We start from the raw sequence: 13,457 nt of genomic DNA, 5'->3' as shown, positions 1-13,457 counted from the left end.
TGAATCCATTTCAGGGAACTCCCCCAACATTTCCCACTTAGCTGACTCAACATTTAACACACATTTATCCATATATCATAAACCCTCCACCTCCATACACTCCCACATTTATCCACAATCCTACCTTCATTCATACCTTTCACCCTCCATACATACCGGACTACCAACAAATAATTATAACTAGAGTGACATATCTGCATATTTTAAGGTGTATGCAAACCCCTTCTTTAAAAAAAAAGAAACCACAAAACCTAATCAGCTGAGAAAAAGTGACCAGGACAGAAAAGAACCTGAGACTGAAAAGAGGATATCTTCCACCACCCACTAAGGGGGTTTCAACTGGCACCACAATCTGGACCAGCTGACAGTGTCCAATCTCTTCTTCTCTAGATCCATCATACCTCATGAAGAATACGACCCACCACCTCTTCACAGGGAGGGACTTTTCCTCTCAAACTAACCAGACACCGTGCCTGCCACGTGTGGAACCTAACCGCTAAGCTGACTAAAAAAATTGTGCCTAAATCAAAGCCCCCATACCCTTTGAATGCCCCGTAGACCCATTCCGGGTAACTGAGCCCCGAAAGGCAAGGGATGCCTATGGCACCCGACACTGTTTTGTAAACCTTTATGTTAAAGGGACATCTACAGAAGAAGTGGTCCATGGTCTCCTCCTCCCCTTGACATTCCTCCCGTGGGCAAACACGTTCATCGGCACTTCTAAATTTGATGTTTCCCCTAACATAAAGCTTCCCTTGAAAAGAGAACCAGGCAATATCCCTAAACTTCAGAGGCACCCTCTGGGAATTTACCAGATTCAATCCTTCTGTGAGAACATTACCTGGGCAGTCTTTCAGGGCCAATGGGACATAAAAGTGGGAACACAAGACCCTCTTCCCCAACTCCTTTCTCGAGAGATCTCTTATATCACCCACCTGCAGGCCCCATCGCCTTATCACTTTCAGACACTGGATCACATAGATCGGGAGGTAGCCTCTCTGAGCCCGAAAAATTCTCAGTCTGCCATCCTGTAACCATACTCTAATAAAGGGAGACACCCATTACCTAAAGCCATTTACCCACCAAGGGGGTGTCTCTAAGCAGAGACCACCGACATTTAGCTTTAAAAAAGCTGTTACAAAGAAGACTACGGGGTTTACCATATCCAAGCCCCCTTCTGCCCTCGGTCTGTAAGTGATACCTCTTTTCACAATGTTCATCTTGTTCCCCCACAAAAGTAGAAAAAACAAGGAATTCATTCTAGTCCAAAAAGATTGCGGCAAAAAACATACATAGCTGACATACAAAAACATTGGGATCAGGTAAGTTTTACACAGGTCCACCCTTTCCCTCAGAGAGAACTTCCATCCTACCCAGCTCTTTACTTTACGGGTTGCACCATCCAGTTTCCCGACCCAATTTGTACTTGCATAGTCACCATGATCAAATTTGATGCCCAAGATTTTTATATATTGACTGGCCCTGGGGAGGCTGTCCGGAAGATCAAACTCGTTGCCTTCCTCCCCCATCCAGAAAGCTTCACACTTGTCCTGATTGATTATGGAACCCGAAGCACTTGAATATTCCATGATCAGTTGGTCTACATCACATGCCTCTGCCACCGATGACAGGACTACTGTGACATCATCAGCATAGGCTACTACACTCAAAGGAAACTCTGGGTTCAGCTGCACCCCTTCCAACATGCCGCCCTCAAACCTTCTTATAAAAGGATCGATTGCAAACACGTACAAAAGAGGGCTCAGGGGACACCCCTGACGAACACCAGAGTCTACTGGAAATGCAGGCCCTACCCAACCATTCACAAGTGGGAAGCTCTCGGCCTTTTTATACAAAACTTTCAACCAATTTACCGCCCTTATAGGGAAACCATACCTTTCAAGTAAGGCCCACAGGTACTCATGATTGACCCGATCAAAAGCCTTAGACTGATCCAATGCCAGCAGAAACTTATTCAACTTTGCAGCCCTGCACCTTTCAAGAGCCTCCCGGACACCAAGGACAGCAGTAAAGGTACTGCGGCCCTTTACAGTACAGTGCTGGGAAGGCGAAAGTACAAGCTCTGAAAATTCCCTTAGCCTGTTGAAAAAGATTTTTGGCAGAATCTTTTTGGGGCGCCAGTTCTCAATATGGACCGGGTCCTTACCTTTGGACAGCAAAATAAGAGCTGACTGTCTCATGGAAAATAAGAATTTACTTACCGATAATTCTATTTCTCATAGTCCGTAGTGGATGCTGGGAACTCCGAAAGGACCATGGGGAATAGCGGCTCCGCAGGAGACTGGGCACAAAAGTAAAAGCTTTAAGACTAGCTGGTGTGCACTGGCTCCTCCCCCTATGACCCTCCTCCAAGCCTCAGTTAGGATACTGTGCCCGGACGAGCGTACACAATAAGGAAGGATTTTGAATCCCGGGTAAGACTCATACCAGCCACACCAATCACACCGTACAACCTGTGATCTGAACCCAGTTAACAGCATGATAACAGAGGAGCCTCTGAAAAGATGGCTCACAACAATAATAACCCGAATTTAGTAACTATGTACAAGTATTGCAGACAATCCGCACTTGGGATGGGCGCCCAGCATCCACTACGGACTATGAGAAATAGAATTATCGGTAAGTAAATTCTTATTTTCTCTGACGTCCTAGTGGATGCTGGGAACTCCGAAAGGACCATGGGGATTATACCAAAGCTCCCAAACGGGCGGGAGAGTGCGGATGACTCTGCAGCACCAAATGAGAGAACTCCAGGTCCTCCTCAGCCAGGGTATCAATTTTGTAGAATTTTACAAACATATTTGCTCCTGACCAAGTAGCTGCTCGGCAAAGTTGTAAAGCCGAGACCCCTCGGGCAGCCGCCCAAGATGAGCCCATCTTCCTTGTGGAGTGGGCATTTACAGATTTTTGGCTGTGGCAGGCCTGCCACAGAATGTGCAAGCTGAATTGTACTACAATTCCAACGAGCAATAGTCTGCTTAGAAGCAGGAGCACCCAGCTTGTTGGGTGCATACAGGATAAACAGCGAGTCAGATTTTCTGACTCCAGCCGTCCTGGAAACATATATTTTCAGGGCCCTGACAACGTCTAGCAACTTGGAGTCCTCCAAGTCCCTAGTAGCCGCAGGCAACACAATAGGTTGGTTCAGGTGAAACGCTGAAAACCACCTTAGGGAGAAACTGAGGACGAGTCCTCAATTCCGCCCTGTCCGAATGGAAAATCAGATAAGGGCTTTTACAGGATAAAGCCGCCAATTCTGACACGCGCCTGGCCCAGGCCAGGGCCAACAGCATGACCACTTTCCATGTGAGATATTTTAACTCCACAGATTTAAGTGGTTCAAACCAATGTGACTTTTTGGAACCCAAAAACTACATTGAGATCCCAAGGTGCCACTGGAGGCACAAAAGGAGGCTGTATATGCAGTACCCCTTTTACAACGTCTGAACTTCAGGGACGGAAGCTAGTTCTTTTTGGAAGAAAATTGACAGGGCCGAAATTTGAACCTTAATGGACCCCAATTTCAGGCCCATAGACACTCCTGTTTGCAGGAAATGTAGGAATCGACCCAGTTGAATTTCCTCCGTCGGGCCTTACTGGCCTCGCACCACGCAACATATTTTTGCCAAATGCGGTGATAATGTTTTGCGGTTACATCCTTCCTGGCTTTGATCAGGATAGGGATGACCTCATCCGGAATGCCTTTTTTCCTTCAGGATCCGGCGTTCAACCGCCATGCCGTCAAATGCAGTCGCGGTAAGTCTTGGAACAGACAGGGTCCTTGCTGAAGCAGGTCCCTTCTTAGAGGTAGAGGCCACGGATCCTCCGTGAGCATCTTTTGAAGTTCCGGTTACCAAGTCCTTCTTGGCCAATCCGGAGCCACGAATATAGTGCTTACTCCTCTCCATCTTATCAATCTCAGTACCTTGGGTATGAGAGGCAGATGAGGGAACACATACACTGACTGGTACACCCACGGTGTTACCAGAGCATCTACAGCTATTGCCTGAGGGTCCCTTGACCTGGCGCAATACCTGTCGAGTTTTTCCCAACGGTTTATAATCATGTGGAAGATTTCTGGGTGAAGTCCCCACTCTTCCGGGTGGAGGTCGTGTCTGCTGAGGAAGTCTGCTTCCCAGTTGTCCACTCCCGGAATTGCTGACAGTGCTATCACATGATTTTCCGCCCAGCGAAGAATCCTTGCAGCTTCTGCCATTGCCCTCCTGCTTCTTGTGCCACCCTGTCTGTTTACGTGGGTGACTGCCGTGATGTTGTCCGACTGGATCAACACCGGCTGACCTTGAAGCAGAGGTCTTGCTAAGCTTAGAGCATTGTAAATGGCCCTTAGCTTCAGGATATTTATGTGAAGTGATGTCTCCAGGCTTGACCATAAGCCCTGGAAATTCCTTCCCTGTGTGACTGCTCCCCAGCCTCGCAGGCTGGCGTCCGTGGTCACCAGGACCCAGTCCTGAATGCCGAATCTGCGGCCCTCTAGAAGATGAGCACTCTGCAACCACCACAGGAGGGACACCCTTGTTCTTGGTGACAGGGTTATCCGCTGATGCATCTGAAGATGCGACCCGGACCATTTGTCAAGCAGGTCCCACTGGAAAGTTCTTGCGTGGAATCTGCCGAATGGGATTGCTTCGTAGGAAGCCACCATTTTACCCAGAACCCTTGTGCATTGATGCACTGAGACTTGGCTCGGTTTTAGGAGGTTCCTGACTAGCTCGGATAACTCCCTGGCTTTCTCCTCCGGGAGAAACACCCTTTTTCTGGACTGTGTCCAGGATCATCCCTAGGAACAGAAGACGAGTCGTCGGAACCAGCTGCGATTTTGGAATATTGAGAATCCAATCGTGCTGCCGCAACACTACCTGAGATAGTGCTACACCGACCTCCAACTGTTCCCTGGATCTTACCCTTATCAGGGAATCGTCCAAGTAAGGGATAACTAAAATTCCCTTCCTTCGAAGGAATATCATCATTTCGGCCATTACCTTGGTAAAGACCCGGGGTGCCGTGGACCATCCATACGGCAGCGTCTGAACTGATAGTGACAGTTCTGTACCATAAACCTGAGGTACCCTTGGTGAGAAGGGTAAATTTGGACATGAAGGTAAGCATCCTTGATGTCCCGAGACATCATGTAGTCCCCTTCTTCCAGGTTCGCAATCACTGCTCTGAGTGACTCAATCTTGAATTTGAACCTCTGTATGTAAGTGTTCAAAGATTTTAGATTTAGAATCGGTCTCACCGAGCCGTCAGGCTTCGGTACCACAACAGTGTGGAATAATACCCCGTTCCCTGTTGCAGGAGGGGTACCTTGATTATCACCTGCTGGGAATACAGCTTGTGAACGGCTTCCAAAACTGTCTCCCTGTCAGAAGGAGACATCGGTAAAGCCGACTTTAGGAAACGGCGAGGGGGAGACGTCTCGAATTCCAATTTGTACCCCTGAGATATCACCTGAAGGATCCAGGGGTCTACTTGCGAGTGAGCCCACTGCGCGCTGAAATTCATTGAGACTGGCCCCCCACCGTGCCTGATTCTGCTTGTAAAGCCCCAGCGTCATACTGAGGGCTTGGCAGAGGCGGGAAAGGGTTTCTGTTCCTGGGAACTGGCTGATTTCTGCAGCCTTTTTCCTCTCCCTCTGTCACGGGGCAGAAATGAGGAACCTTTTGCCCGCTTGTCCACGAAAAGACTGCGCCTGATAATACGGCGTCTTCTCATGTTGAGAGGCGACCTGGGGTACAAACGTGGATTTCCCAGCTGTTGCCGTGGCCACCAGGTCTGAAAGACCGACCTCAAATAACTCCTCTCCTTAATAAGGCAATACTTCCAAATGCCGTTTGAAATCCGCATCACCTGACCACTGTCGTGTCCATAACCCTCTACTGGTAGAAATGGACAACGCACTTAGACTTGATGCCAGTCGGCAAATATTCCGCTGTGCATCACGCATATATAGAAATGCATCTTTTAAATGCTCTATAGGCAATAATATACTGTCCCTATCTAGGGTATCAATATTTTCAGTCAAGGAATCCGACCACGCCAACCCAGCACTGCACATCCAGGCTGAGGCGATTGCTGGTCGCAGTATAACACCAGTATGTGTGTAAATACATTTTAGGATACCCTCCTGCTTTCTATCAGCAGGATCCTTAAGGGCGGCCATCTCAGGAGAGGGTAGAGCCCTTACAAGCGTGTGAGCGCTTTATCCACCCTAGGGGGTGTTTCCCAACGCACCCTAACCTCTGGCGGGAAAGGATATAATGCCAATAACATTTTAGAAATTATCAGTTGTTATCGGGGGAAACCCACGCATCATCACACACCTCATTTAATTTCTGAGATTCAGGAAAACTACAGGTAGTTTTTCCTCACCGAACATAATACCCCTTTTTGGTGGTACTTGTATTATCAGAAATGTGTAAAACATTTTTCATTGCCTCAATCATGTAACGTGTGGCCCTACTGGAAGTCACATTTGTCTCTTCACCGTCGACACTGGAGTCAGTATCCGTGTCGGCGTCTATATCTGCCATCTGAGGTAACGGGCGCTTTAGAGCCCCTGACGGCCTATGAGACGTCTGGACAGGCACAAGCTGAGTAGCCGGCTGTCTCATGTCAACCACTGTCTTTTATACAGAGCTGACACTGTCACGTAATTCCTTCCAACAGTTCATCCACTCAGGTGTCGACCCCCTAGGGGGTGACATCACTATTACAGGCAATCTGCTCCGTCTCCACATCATTTTTCTCCTCATACATGTCGACACAAACGTACCGACATACAGCACACACACAGGGAATGCTCTGATAGAGGACAGGACCCCACTAGCCCTTTGGGGAGACAGAGGGAGAGTTTGCCAGCACACACCAGAGCGCTATATATATACAGGGATAACCTTATATAAGTGTTTTTCCCCTTATAGCTGCTGTATTGTTTATACTGCGCCTAATTAGTGCCCCCCTCTCTTTTTTAACCCTTTCTGTAGTGTAGTGACTGCAGGGGAGAGCCAGGGAGCTTCCCTCCAACGGAGCTGTGAGGAAAAATGGCGCCAGTGTGCTGAGGAGATAGGCTCCGCCCCCTTATCGGCGGCCTTATCTCCCGTTTTTCTATGTATCCTGGCAGGGGTTAAATGCATCCATATAGCCCAGGAGCTATATGTGATGTATTTTTTTGCCATATAAGGTATTTTTATTGCGTCTCAGGGCGCCCCCCCCCAGCGCCCTGCACCCTCAGTGACCGGAGTGTGAAGTGTGCTGAGAGCAATGGCGCACAGCTGCGGTGCTGTGCGCTACCTTATTGAAGACAGGACGTCTTCTGCCGCCGATTTTCCGGACCTCTTCTGCTCTTCTGGCTCTGTAAGGGGGACGGCGGCGCGGCTCTGGGACCCATCCATGGCTGGGCCTGTGATCGTCCCTCTGGAGCTAATGTCCAGTAGCCTAAGAAGCCCAATCCACTCTGCACGCAGGTGAGTTCGCTTCTTCTCCCCTTAGTCCCTCGATGCAGTGAGCCTGTTGCCAGCAGGACTCACTGAAAATAAAAAACCTAATTTAAACTTTTACTCTAAGCAGCTCAGGAGAGCCACCTAGATTGCACCCTTCTCGTTCGGGCACAAAAATCTAACTGAGGCTTGGAGGAGGGTCATAGGGGGAGGAGCCAGTGCACACCAGCTAGTCTTAAAGCTTTTACTTTTGTGCCCAGTCTCCTGCGGAGCCGCTATTCCCCATGGTCCTTTCGGAGTTCCCAGCATCCACTAGGACGTCAGAGAAAGAGGGAGTTCACCCTCACCCAGGCTAGTATTATATACTTCCGTAAGACGAGGAGCCAGGATATCTGAGAATTCTTTATAGAATTCAGCTGTTAAACCATCTGGTCCTGGAGATTTTTTGGGAGTTAACCCGCCAATTGCCTCTCTGACCTCCTCCACACCTATTTCGCTGTTCAAACAGTCAAAAGAAGCATCTGGCTCCACAAGACCAGGTGTCTCCCTCAGAAATGCCTCCATCGTTTCTCTGTCAAGTGCCTTCGCAGACAAGAGTTCAGCGTAATAGGACCTGATGACTTTTAGGATGCCTTCCTCGCCCTTCTGAAGCACACCCTCTCCATCAACAAGCCCTCTTATCTCTTTAACATCAATCCCCCTTCTACAACTCTGGTAGGGATCCGGGGAGTGGTACTTTCCGTAATCCCTCTCCAAAATCAAAGAAGATAGAAGGCTATACTGATGTTCTCTCATCTGTGATTTCACCCGGGAGATTTCCCCACTATCCCCCTGTTCAGAGATCAGGAAATCTAATCTCCTTCTTAGAGTATAGTAGGTATTTTTTTTAACCAAGTTTCTTTTGACTACTAGCCTCCTGAAAAGACTTCGGGCTCTCTTTTTTACTTCCTCCCACCACTCCGATCTACTCCAACCAGCCTCCAACAGTGACTCCTGCGCCTGAAAAAACTCCCTGAAAGACTGTCTCACTTCCTCTTCCTTGAGAAGCTCAGCATTCAGACGCCACAAACCCCTTCCTTTCTGGAAGGATTGCGAGGCATTCAAAACAAAACTTAAGTACCTGTGATCGGAGAACTCTACAAACTTTACCTCTGAAGGTAAAGTGCTTGAGGACTCCTTAACAAAAAACCTGTCTATTCTAGATCTGCGCTGACCACAAAAGTAAGTGTACCCCGTGAGGTCTGGTTGATGTTTAACGTGTACATCAACCATACCTGCCTGACTAGCCATACTAACTAAAAAATTCTCATCATAGCCCAGCCTCAGTCCTCTGGAGCCTCCCCTGTCTTTTGGCCTAATGATGGCGTTGAAATCGCCCCCAAAGATGACTTACTGGGCCGTGAAAAGAAAGGGTTTAACCATTTCAAAAAGACATTTCCTATCCCAGCGAGACTGGGGGCCATAGATATTGATAAGCCTAAGGTTATGTCCTCTTAAAGTGACATCCAAAATCATACACCTTCCCACTTGTAACTCAACAACCTTGCCCACGGTTACCATGTCGGTAAAAAGTACCCCACCGTACGGCTCAGCAGCAAGAGACCAAAAAGAGGGCCCGCGCCTCCACTCACTTTTAGCTTTGTGAAGGGCTGCTAATCTGTTGATCCGGGTCTCTTGTAAGAACAAGATGTCCACGTTCTGGTTGTCAAAAAACTCAAAAGCCAGATACCGAGCACGTACGGATAACACGGAAGCCACATTCATTGTGGCACATCGAATAGGATGGGGATCCATGGTTCCAGATTGTTGAAATGGACTATGCACATACATTACTCCAGTTATCACCACCACCCCCACCACCAACACCACAATCCATACATGCCACCCCATTCACTTCCTCAATCACAACCACATCCACACCCGCACCAGCCTCTTTAGGACCAGGGTCAGGGGGTTCCCTTGCATCCAGTGACCCAGGGCCAGACACATTATTTTGATTGCTCTGACTCTCAGATTCACTCTCTGCCTCTTTCCCTATCACCATCACTTCCTCCTCAGCAGCAACCACCTCCAAACCTACCTCCTCATCCTCAAACAGTGGCTTCCCAAACTCCTCCTCCTCTTTTCTTTGCTCCAATTCAATCCCTATTGGATCCCACTCTAAACTTTCTGCTGCAACATCCTCTATTTCACTGTCTGTATTCCCTTCTCCCTCCTCCCTCCTTCTCTTCCCTACCATCTTAATTACTTCTTTCCTTTCTTTGTTCTTTCTTCTCTGTCTTCTAGGTTTAAATCTTGGTTCCCCTTTTTCTAGAACCACTTCTCCCTCATCTTCCTCATCTGTTAATACGTCAAACCTATTTGAAAGAATCACCTCTTCCTCCACTTTCCTCTTTGTTGTTTTTACACCTTTTTCTCTGACGTCCTAGTGGATGCTGGGGACTCCGTCAGGACCATGGGGAATAGCGGCTCCGCAGGAGACAGGGCACAAAATTTAAAAGTTTGACCACTAGGTGGTGTGTACTGGCTCCTCCCCCTATGACCCTCCTCCAAGCCTCAGTTAGTTTTTTGTGCCCGTCCGAGCAGGGTGCAATCTAGGTGGCTCTCATAAAGAGCTGCTTAGAGTAAAAGTTTTGATAGTTTTATTATTTTCAGTGAGTCCTGCTGGCAACAGGCTCACTGCAACGAGGGACCTAGGGGAGAAGAAGTGAACTCACCTGCGTGCAGGATGGATTTGCTTCTTAGGCTACTGGACACTAGCTCCAGAGGGACGATCACAGGTACAGCCTGGATGGGTCACCGGAGCCGCGCCGCCGACCCCCTTGCAGATGCCGAAGTAAGAAGAGGTCCAGAAACCGGCGGCTGAAGGCTTTTCAGTCTTCATGAGGTAGCGCACAGCACTGCAGCTGTGCGCCATTGCGCTCAGGCACACTTCACACCGGCGGTCACTGAGGGTGCAGGGCGCTGGGGGGGGCGCCCTGGGCAGCAATGTTAATACCTTTCTGGCTAAAAAGAATACATCACATATAGTCCATGAGGCTATATGGATGTATTTCACCCCTGCCAGGTCTCAGAAAAACCGGGAGAAGAGCCCGCCGGAATAGGGGGCGGGGCCTATCTCCTCAGCACACAGCGCCATTTTCCTACACAGCTCCGCTGCTAGGAAGGCTCCCAGGCTCTCCCCTGCACTGCACTACAGAAACAGGGTAAAAAACAGAGAGGGGGGGCATTTTTTGGCGATATTATATATATTTAAGCAGCAATAAGGAAACAACACTTATATAAGGTTGTTCCTATATAATTATAGCGCTTTGGTGTGTGCTGGCAAACTCTCCCTCTGTCTCCCCAAAGGGCTAGTGGGGTCCTGTCTTCTATCAGAGCATTCCCTGTGTGTCTGCTGTGTGTCGGTACGTGTGTGTCGACATGTATGAGGACGATGTTGGTGTGGAGGCGGAGCAATTGCCGGTAATGGTGATGTCACCCCCTAGGGAGTCGACACCGGAATGGATGGCTTTGTTTATGGAATTACGTGATAATGTCAGCACGCTGCAAAAGTCGGTTGACGACATGAGACGACCGGCAAACCAGTTAGTACCTGTACAGGCGTCTCAAACACCGTCAGGGGCTGTAAAACGCCCTTTGCCTCAGTCGGTCGACACAGACCCAGACACGGACACCGAATCTAGTGTCGACGGTGAAGAAACGAACGTATTTTCCAGTAGGGCCACACGTTATATGATCACGGCAATGAAGGAGGCTTTGCATATCTCTGATACTGCAAGTACCACAAAAAGGGGTATTATGTGGGGTCTGAAAAAACTACCTGTAGTTTTTCCTGAATCAGAGGAATTGAATGACGTGTGTGATGAAGCGTGGGTTACCCCTGATAAAAAACTGCTAATTTCAAAGAAGTTATTGGCGTTATACCCTTTCCCGCCAGAGGTTAGGGCGCGCTGGGAAACACCCCCTAGGGTGGACAAGGCGCTCACACGTTTATCCAAACAAGTGGCGTTACCGTCTCCTGATACGGCCGCCCTCAAGGATCCAGCTGATAGGAGGCTGGAAAATACTCTAAAAAGTATATACACACATACTGGTGTTATACTGCGACCAGCAATCGCCTCAGCCTGGATGTGCAGTGCTGGGGTGGCTTGGTCGGATTCCCTGACTGAAAATATTGATACCCTGGATAGGGACAGTATTTTATTGACTATAGAGCAAATAAAGGATGCATTCCTTTATATGCGAGATGCACAGAGGGATATCTGCACTCTGGCATCAAGAGTAAGTGCGATGTCCATATCTGCCAGAAGAAGTCTATGGACACGACAGTGGTCAGGCGATGCGGATTCCAAACGGCATATGGAAGTATTGCCGTATAAAGGGGAGGAATTATTTGGGGTCGGTCTATCGGATTTGGTAGCCACGGCAACTGCCTGGAAGTCCACCTTTTTACCTCAAGTCCCCTCCCAGCAGAAAAAGACGCAGTCTTTTCAGCCGCAGTCCTTTCGTTCCTATAAGAACAAGCGAGCAAAAGGTCATTCATATTTGCCCCGAGGCAAAGGAAAGGGTAAGAGACTGCAGCAGACGCTGGGACCTTACAAGCGGACTCAGGGGCGGTGGGGGGCCGCCTCAAGAATTTCAGCGCACAGTGGGCTCACTCGCAGGTGGACCCCTGGATCCTGCAGGTAGTATCTCAGGGTTACAGGTTGGAATTCGAGAAGTCTCCCCCTCGCCGGTTCCTAAAATCTGCTTTGCCAACGTCTCCCTCAGACAGGGCGACGGTATTGGAAGCCATTCACAAGCTGTATTCTCAGCAGGTGATAATCAAGGTACCCCTTCTACAACAGGGAAAGGGGTATTACTCCACGCTATTTGTGGTACCGAAGCCGGACGGCTCGGTAAGACCTATTCTAAATCTGAAATCTCTGAACCTGTACATACAAAAATTCAAGTTCAAGATGGAGTCACTCAGAGCAGTGATAGCGAATCTGGAAGAAGGGGATTTTATGGTGTCCTTGGACATCAAGGATGCTTACCTTCATGTTCCAATTTGCCCTTCACACCAAGGGTACCTCAGGTTCGTGGTACAAAACTGTCATTATCAGTTTCAGACGCTGCCGTTTGGATTGTCCACGGCACCCAGGGTCTTTACCAAGGTAATGGCCGAAATGATGATCCTTCTTCGAAGAGAAGGCGTATAAAATTATCCCTTACTTGGACGATCTCCTGATAAGGGCAAGATCCAGAGAACAGCTGGAGGTCGGAGTAGCACTAACTCAAGTAGTGCTCCAACAGCACGGGTGGATTCTGAATTTTCCAAAATCCCAACTGATCCCGACGACACGTCTGCTGTTCCTAGGGATGATTCTGGACACTGTTCAGAAAAAGGTATTTATTCCGGAGGAGAAAGCCAGGGAGTTATCCGAACTCGTCAGGAACCTCCTAAAACCAGGGACAGTGTCTGTGCATCAATGCACAAGAGTCCTGAAAAAAAGGGTCTCTCTGCTATGGTGGTTGCAGAGTGCTCATCTGTTAGAGGGCCGCAGATTCGGCATACAGAACTGGGTCCTAGTGACCACGGATGCCAGCCTGAGAGGCTGGGGAGCGGTCACACAAGGAAGAAACTTCCAGGGCGTGTGGTCAAGCCTGGAAACGTCTCTTCACATAAATATACTGGAACTAAGAGCAATCTACAATGCTCTAAGCCTGGCAAACCCTCTGCTTCAGGGTCAGCCGGTGTTGATCCAGTCGGACAACATCACGGCAGTCGCCCACGTAAACAGACAGGGCGGCACAAGAAGCAGGAGGGCAATGGCAGAGGCTGCAAGGATTCTTCGCTGGGCGGAAAATCATGTGATAGCACTGTCAGCAGTGTTCATCCCGGGAGTGGACAACTGGGAAGCAGACTTCCTCAGCAGACACGATCTTCACCCGGGAGAGTGGGGACTTCATCCAGAAGTCTTCCACATGATTGTA

This window comes from Pseudophryne corroboree, chromosome 6, assembly GCF_028390025.1.
Source record: "Pseudophryne corroboree isolate aPseCor3 chromosome 6, aPseCor3.hap2, whole genome shotgun sequence".
Taxonomy (NCBI): domain Eukaryota; kingdom Metazoa; phylum Chordata; class Amphibia; order Anura; family Myobatrachidae; genus Pseudophryne; species Pseudophryne corroboree.
Note: the sequence above shows the minus strand (reverse complement) of the source record.